The sequence below is a fragment of the Cupressus sempervirens genome, chromosome 5 (genome assembly GCF_028749045.1).
Source record: "Cupressus sempervirens isolate cs-2001-9-10 chromosome 5, ASM2874904v1, whole genome shotgun sequence".
NCBI lineage: Eukaryota > Viridiplantae > Streptophyta > Pinopsida > Cupressales > Cupressaceae > Cupressus > Cupressus sempervirens.
This window is the reverse complement of record NC_143122.1, coordinates 451435813-451445350: the sequence shown is the minus strand read 5'-3', so window position 1 is coordinate 451445350 and position 9538 is coordinate 451435813.

Sequence of the window (9538 nt, the reverse complement as noted above, 5' to 3'; positions counted from 1 at the left end):
TCCTCACACACACTTCAACCTGATCATTATCCAAAAGGTCATACTAGAATGAATATGAGATTATTCATCCAAGTAATCCAATGGTTTAACCTATTGCCTTCTAACTCGAAGGATTTTTCCTTTTCTCTCAAAATTAGAAGTGAGAAACCAGACCTCTAGAATGAAGGATTTTAAGCTATATGAGATATGCAAGATTAATCTAAATGTATGCAATATTATTCTAAGAATAAGAAAGAACAATTAATCTAAATGGTAGCATTATTAAACTATATGAGATTGAGATACAAGAATATTAAGCTAAGAATGCAAGAGCAAATAAATAGATATTCTAGCATAAGTTTGATACAAATTCCATTCAACCTTTGTAATGAGGAATCAAAGGCTTCTTAAATAGAACCCCAGAATTGATGGATGATCAAGATTAATCGAAATGGATGGTCAAGATTGAAGATGAGACTCAGTCATAATGGAAGATTCCTTATGAAAAGGGAGTTAACTAATTGCTTTTGAGTGGAAAAAGGAGTTAACTAATTTGATTTTGAGTGGAATAAGAAGTTAACTAATTTAATTCCTTTTCTAATTTTTAGTTCACCTAGAGTTTCCATTTCTGAACTGAAGAGAAGATTTGGAAAGAATATTTAATTTAATAAAATAGAATATGACCTAATAAATGGATAAACTTTAATTAATTGAACAATTAAAAAGAGGAGATATATTATTAAATCAAATATATTTAATTCCTTTATACATTAGCTAAAGAGGAAATTTCAATTTAAATAAAGTATGAATACTTATAATTAAATTAAATTAAATCAATAGGTTTATTATTTCTAATTTGAGTTGATACTTAGGAATTGAATAAATAGTGTGATTAATGCAGTTTAGGGTTTTCTACATTTGATGCCTAGGTCAAGTAGCAATTATTAGAATTAGAATTACCTAGTAAAATAGGACTTATGAATAATTGAATAGATCAGAATTGGTTAATATGGCAATGTGCCAATTTTAGGATATTAAATTTTGAGCCTCTTTGAATGAATGTGTGAGAAGCACGTTCAATTCAAAGAAATCAGAAGTATGAAGCATAGATCAAGAAAAAATTGGTTCCAAAATCAATGACATGAAGACCAATTAATAAGGTTTTAAAGATTACCTCTAGAATGAAGCTTAACCTTAAGGGATCTAGATAGAACACCTACATACCAAAATTGACAAGTTTTTAAAGGTTATCTCTAGCACGAAGCTTAACCTTAGAGGATCTAGATAAAACACCTAGATACCAAAATTGATAATATTTTAAAGGTTATCTCCATTATGAAGCTTAACCTTAGGGGATCTAGATAGAATACCTAGATACCAAGATTGATAGAACACATGTTGTCAAATTTCCTAGCTGAATTGTTCTCAGAATGAGACTCAATCCTTAGGATTCAGGGTTTAGACTATCCCGATACCTGTCCATTAAAAGATGACAAGATTAATAAAGATTCATAGAATTATCCCTAGAAAAAGGCTAATTCTCAACAAAAGATAGGATTATCTCTAGAATGAAGTTCAATCCTTCGCAAGAATTTGGACTTATTTCCAAAATGAAGCCTAATCTCCCAAAGTCCAGATAGAAAAACTAGATATTGGTCCATAAAAAGATAAGAAGATCCAATCATGAGTCATAGAATCATCCCCAGAATGAGGCTTGATCCTCAAGAGTTGGGGTTTAGACTATCTCGATACCTATCCATTGAGCTCTGATAAGGATTGTTGTAAGATGTGATTAGCTGATGAAAAGATGAGATAGATGCTATAGATGTTAGATAGAGAGGAACAAGATTCCCCAAGTGATGAGATGCCCCAAGTGATGAGGACATAAGATTCAAAATAAGTTTAAATTCAAATTCAATTATGTAATCATCTTGCCCCCTCAGGAGTGAAATTGAAAGATGACAGACCAAAAATAGAGATGTAGAGCAGTATATCAAGAGATACAGAAGAAATATGAGATTTTGAAGAATAGAGAAGAGATCAGAACAATTAGAAGAAAATTTGGAGTCAATCTAAAGTGATTGTGAGGTGTAAAAGACCAAGTTTGACCAAAGTTGAATAGAGGTGACTTTTTCCAAAAAATTTGGAAATTTTGAAGAAAAAGTAATTTGAAAATATTCCAAGATTCACAAAGTATTAGAAAAATTGGACTGCACAAGCATTCGATCATGTCAGTCCGAAAATTTTAAAAGGCATTTTTGAGCTATTTAAGTTTGTGAGATTTTGAATTCAATCCTAAAAATGGATTCATAATAGGTGAAATTTCAATTTAAATAAAGTATGAATACTTATAATTAAATTAAATTAAATCAATAGGTTTATTATTTCTAATTTGAGTTGATACTTAGGAATTGAATAAATAGTGTGATTAATGTAGTTTAGGGTTTTCTACATTTGATGCCTAGGTCAAGTAGCAATTATTAGAGTTAGAATTACCTAGTAAAATAGGACTTATGAATAATTGAATAGATCATAATTGGTTAATATGGAAATGTGCGAATTTTAGGATATCAAAATTTTGAGCCTCTTTGAATGAATGTGTGAGAAGCACATTCAATTCAAAGAAATCAGAAGTATGAAGCATAGATCAAGAAAAAATTGGTTCCAAAATCAATGACATGAAGAACAATTAATAAGGTTTTAAAGATTACCTCTAGAATGAAGCTTAACCTTAAGGGATCTAGATAGAACACCTACATACCAAAATTGATAAGTTTTTAAAGGTTATCTCTAGCACGAAGCTTAACCTTAGAGGATCTAGATAAAACACCTGGATACCAAAATTGATAATATTTTAAAGGTTATCTCCATTATGAAGCATAACCTTAGGGGATCTAGATAGAATACCTAGATACCAAGATTGATAGAACACATGTTGTCAAATTTCCTAGCTGAATTGTTCTCAAAATGAGACTCAATCCTTAGGATTCAGGGTTTAGACTATCCTGATACCTGCCCATTAAAATATGACAAGATTAATCAAGATTCATAGAATTATCCCCAGAAAAAGGCTAATTCTCAACAAAAGATAGGATTATCTCTAGAATGAAGCTCAATCCTTAGCAAGAATTTGGAATTATTTCCAAAATGAAGCCTAATATCCCAAAGTCCAGATAGAAAACCTAGATATTGGTCCATAAAAAGATAAGAAGATCCAATCATGAGTCATAGAATCATCCCCAGAATGAGGCTTGATCCTCAAGAGTTGGGGTTTAGACTATCTCGATACCTATCCATTGAGCTCTGATAAGGATTGTTGTAAGATGTGATTAGCTGATGAAAAGATGAGATAGATGCTATAGATGTTAGATAGAGAGGAACAAGATTCCCCAAGTGAGGAGATTCCCCAAGTGATGAGGACATAAGATTCAAAATAAGTTTAAATTCAAATTCAATGATGTAATCATCTTGCCCCCTCAGGAGTGAAATTGAAAGATGACACACCAAAAATAGAGATGTAGAGTAGTATATCAAGAGATACAGAAGAAATATGAGATTTTGAAGAATAGAGAAGAGATCAGAACAATTAGAAGAAAATTTGGAGTCAATCTAAAGTGATTGTGAGGTGTAAAAGACCAAGTTTGACCAAAGTTGAATAGAGGTGACTTTTTCCAAAAAATTTGGAAATTTTGAAGAAAAAGTAATTTGAAAATATTCCAAGATTCACAAAGTATTAGAAAAATTGGACTGCACAAGCATTCGATCATGTCAGTCCGAAAATTTTAAAAGGCATTTTTGAGCTATTTAAGTTTGTGAGATTTTGAATTCAATCCTAAAAATGGATTCATAATAGGTGAAATTTCAATTTAAATAAAGTATGAATACTTATAATTAAATTAAATTAAATCAATAGGTTTATTATTCCTAATTTGAGTTGATACTTAGGAATTGAATAAATAGTGTGATTAATGTAGTTTAGGGTTTTCTACATTTGATGCCTAGGTCAAGTAGCAATTATTAGAATTAGAATTACCTAGTAAAATAGGACTTATGAATAATTGAATAGATCAGAATTGGTTAATATGGCAATGTGCCAATTTTAGGATATCAAAATTTTGAGCCTCTTTGAATGAATGTGTGAGAAGCACGTTCAATTCAAAGAAATCAGCAGTATGAAGCATAGATCAAGAAAAAATTGGTTCCAAAATCAATGACATGAAGACCAATTAATAAGGTTTTAAAGATTACCTCTAGAATGAAGCTTAACCTTAAGGGATCTAGATAGAACACCTACATACCAAAATTGATAAGTTTTTAAAGGTTATCTCTAGCACGAAGCTTAACCTTAGAGGATCTAGATAAAACACCTAGATACCAAAATTGATAATATTTTAAAGGTTATCTCCATTATGAAGCTTAACCTTAGGGGATCTAGATAGAATACCTAGATACCAAGATTGATAGAACACATGTTGTCAAATTTCCTAGCTGAATTGTTCTCAGAATGAGACTCAATCCTTAGGATTCAGGGTTTAGACTATCCTGATACCTGTCCATTAAAATATGACAAGATTAATCAAGATTCATAGAATTATCCCCAGAAAAAGGCTAATTCTCAACAAAAGATAGGATTATCTCTAGAATGAAGCTCAATCCTTAGCAAGAATTTGGAATTATTTCCAAAATGAAGCCTAATCTCCCAAAGTCCAGATAGAAAACCTAGATATTGGTCCATAAAAAGATAAGAAGATCCAATCATGAGTCATAGAATCATCCCCAGAATGAGGCTTGATCCTCAAGAGTTGGGGTTTAGAGTATCTCGATACCTATCCATTGAGCTCTGATAAGGATTGTTGTAAGATGTGATTAGCTGATGAAAAGATGAGATAGATGCTATAGATGTTAGATAGAGAGGAACAAGATTCCCCAAATTATGAGATGCCCCAAGTGATGAGGACATAAGATTCAAAATAAGTTTAAATTCAAATTCAATGATGTAATCATCTTGCCCCCTCAGGAGTGAAATTGAAAGATGACACACCAAAAATAGAGATGTAGAGTAGTATATCAATAGATACAGAAGAAATATGAGATTTTGAAGAATAGAGAAGAGATCAGAACAATTAGAAGAAAATTTGGAGTCAATCTAAAGTGATTGTGAGGTGTAAAAGACCAAGTTTGACCAAAGTTGAATAGAGGTGAATTTTTCCAAAAAAATTTGGAAATTTTGAAGAAAAAGTAATTTGAAAATATTCCAAGATTCACAAAGTATTAGAAAAATTGGACTGCACAAGCATTCGATCATGTCAGTCCGAAAATTTTAAAAGGCATTTTTGAGCTATTTAAGTTTGTGAGATTTTGAATTCAATCCTAAAAATGGATTCATAATAGGTGAAATTTCAATTTAAATAAAGTATGAATACTTATAATTAAATTAAATTAAATCAATAGGTTTATTATTCCTAATTTGAGTTGATACTTAGGAATTGAATAAATAGTGTGATTAATGTAGTTTAGGGTTTTCTACATTTGATGCCTAGGTCAAGTAGCAATTATTAGAATTAGAATTACCTAGTAAAATAGGACTTATGAATAATTGAATAGATCAGAATTGGTTAATATGGCAATGTGCCAATTTTAGGATATCAAAATTTTGAGCCTCTTTGAATGAATGTGTGAGAAGCACGTTCAATTCAAAGAAATCAGAAGTATGAAGCATAGATCAAGAAAAAATTGGTTCCAAAATCAATGACATGAAGACCAATTAATAAGGTTTTAAAGATTACCTCTAGAATGAAGCTTAACCTTAAGGGATCTAGATAGAACACCTACATACCAAAATTGATAAATTTTTAAAGGTTATCTCTAGCACGAAGCTTAACCTTAGAGGATCTAGATAAAACACCTGGATACCAAAATTGATAATATTTTAAAGGTTATCTCCATTATGAAGCTTGACCTTAGGGGATCTAGATAGAATACCTAGATACCAAGATTGATAGAACACATGTCAAATTTCCTAGCTGAATTGTTCTCAGAATGAGACTCAATCCTTAGGATTCAGGGTTTAGACTAATTGTTTGCATTTTATGTTTGTATGTGTAGGTTACATTTCTTGATGTTGAATTTTGATCCAATTACTCGCCTTATGGAGATTTATTGTGATAGCTCAATGATGCCAGCATGGCACACATTGATAGATTATGATAATTGTATCTTTGTTGGATTCCACTAGTGTTGGTGAATCATGGCCTTCTGACAGCATTAGTGGGGTGTTTCCATTCAGAGATGAACACCTTCCACTTGCCATAGGGAGAGATGATAGTGGCTCTAAAGGACATCTATAGGATACTCCACATACCTTTCCATGGACTACAGTTGGTATATGGCATAGTACCATGGATTAGGACAGATGCATTAAGGACCATCTTCCAGGAGGACCTCATCAGGTGCACAACCATTAGCTAGGAGGAGCTAGTGCGGACATATAGGTGCACTCATAGATTGCCATCAAAATTGGCTATATTCATCAACTATTTCTTGATGCTAGATTGAGGACAACATGGATTAGAGTTTGAATGAGGCCAGATGCTCCAGATGATGTTGGAGACCCCAAAGAGATATGGGTGGGGTTAGTGCATGCTTGCACATATGTTCCATGAAATGCATGAGATTGTGTATCATGAGAGGAAGAGCATGGCTACTAGGGTCTATGTTCTTTAGATCTAAGCATAGGAGCACCTACTAGTCACGAGACTTATTTTTTCTGATGAGTGACAACCTATGGAGTCATACATTTATAGATATAGAGGCTAGCTTACCTAGATAGCTCTAGGGAAGATTGAGTAGTCGAGGGCATGATTGGATGACCTATTGGCCATAGTGTGGAGACCATGGAGAGAGACATAGGTTTGGGATGATGTATAGGTAGAAATCAAATACATGTTTTCCTATCAATCATTGATTGGTCATTTGATATTAGTCATTAAGAGGTTTCCCTTGACTCATGTGTGGTGATAGTATGGTGATCCACATGATATTTCATAGGAGTATTGTTTGTATGCATGGTTGGCTATAGATATAGATCAAGGTTGGTCAATGAGATTAGACCCAGGATGATCAATAATCAATGTGTCCACCATAGTGGCTATCCAATGAGACTATTTGTTAGTAGTAGTGGATGGAGGGATGAATCTCACATATCAAGCCCATTTTGTGAGTGATCCCTTTCCATGGTTTATCGATCCAGTAGGGATGGCTATACCTTTTTAGCCACTGCAAGCATCACATGCATTGTCACAGTAGCCCCATTAGGAGGGAGTGAAACACAAGACATGCCATGTGAAAATTCCACCTTGGGAGATGAGGTGGACCCAGGTGTGGGTGGCAATGGGATAGGGTAGATGAGGCCACAAGGGGAGATGGTATCTCTAGGATCCATAGGAGGTGACACACAGAGACCTCGTACAAAGGAGTAGTGTCCAGCCAAGCAACCAATTGAATAGGGGGATGAGGAGATGTAGGACCATCCTGGTATAGGGACCTAGGGTGAGGGTGTCTTAGCATAGACCCAAGAGACTTTGAGGAGGGTTAGAGAGTGGATACGCACCATGCAGTAGTGGCTTAGAGAGTTGCATATAGAGGTAGCTTAAGAGATTCGTAGATTGTGGATAGGAAGCATGAGATCCACAAGTTGTGAGAGTAGTTAGAGCTACCAAATAGTAGATCTGAGTAACAACAAGATGAGATTTGGCTATAGTCAACTAGGGAAGCTTATTATTTTGTAGCTTATGTAGCAGTTATACTGGATGAGGTTGAACAGGTGCCTCAATTTTCATAGTATGCATGAAAGTTAGGAGGTGCATGGCCTATAGTGAGACCTAATATGCCTCCTCCTCCTCCTCCCCCTCCTCCTCCTCTGCTAGTAAGAGATGGAGGGGAAGGAGAGAGTTGGATTCTTATGTGCTCCAATTTTGATCTGGTTCTATAGTGATTGGTGTGCTAGCACCATTCTGTATCATTTTTGAGATCAACAGTACTCAAGTAGCATCTAGTTTTGCACTTGATGTACATTTTATATATATACAAATTTTGATTCAAGTGCCATTCACATGTGTCACTCTCTTTTTAGTTTGATGTACATGAGATGTTTATGCTTATGAATATAAATACAAATACAAATATGATGTGATGTGTGAATGTAGTGTAGATGAGATGAATCATGAAATTATGGATGAAATGCAAAATTTGAATGAACTAACATCTCATGCAATGTTTTGTTTTTTGTTAATAGTGATGAGTATTCCTTAAAGATTGAGAGGACAAACCAAAGAACTGAATTCTTGTGTAGCCTTGGAGAAGCATGATACTTTGAAGAAACCAACAATTTATAATCACAAAGAATTTAAGTTGATCTGAAATCAAACCATATGCTTATATAATGCAATCTTAAGCTAGATGCAACCTTAAACTAGATGAAACCCTAGGTTCAGTTACCAAGATTTGATTATTATCATCACTAAGCATGTAGTAAAATTCTAGATGTCATACAATCCCTACTAACATTGCAATCATAGGAATATGAATAGGACATTTATTCTAGTTTTGTTGGGATTAAATGTAAGCATTCGAGGCACAAGTAGTTAGAATGACCAAAATATTTTTTCCTATTAATGTAGTAAGTTAACATAAGCATCAAAGCATAAATGCTAGGATGATTATAATGTTTCTTATGTGTAGAGACACCAGACACATGAGAGATCCTTCTTATGATAAGTAATTAGTAATTATTATGTCTGCAACAACACTTCCATTCATAACCTAAGATAGAAGTATTCTTTTTATACTCGCAGTGACCCATACATTCACTTAGCAAGACGAGCATCAATATTTACTATAGCATAAAGAGTTCACTCCAATAAGTAAGGAGAAGAACCAACCTAACTAATTTATCCATGTAAAAGGAGTTGAGGTACACATGGCCATCCAATACAAGATGGAGGCTCTTATAGTGGACATGCCCTTTAGATGGATGCTTCAAATCATTGGAACTAAACCACAAATAGAAAGAAAAGAAAAGATCATGCCCCTAGGCCTCACTTCTCTAGTTGAAAATGACATCATTGAGTTGTTCAAAGAGACATGATAAAGCAAAAGAAAAGAAAACAAAGAAAAACTCATCATATTATACATTTTGATTTCATTAATTTGGTGTTATAGGATTAATGTCAAGTGTCAATATTAAGAACATACATGAAAGAAATCTCTTTAGTAGAGTGAAAATAGTAGACTAACTTAGTTTAAACAACTAGTGATAGAAGTCAAAGAGGAATATTCAATAAGAAAAACCTTGGTAGGAAACTAATTGATAATAGATAGACATAGTTAGAACAACTAGTGACTAACACAAGAGAGATCTTCCATGAGAGGAATCTCAAAAAGTGACATTAGCGATAGTAGGAAGACACAGTTAGAACAACTGGTGACTGATATGAGAGAGATTTTCCATGAGAGGAATCTTGAAATTGACACTAGTAATAGTAGGCAAACACAGTTAGAA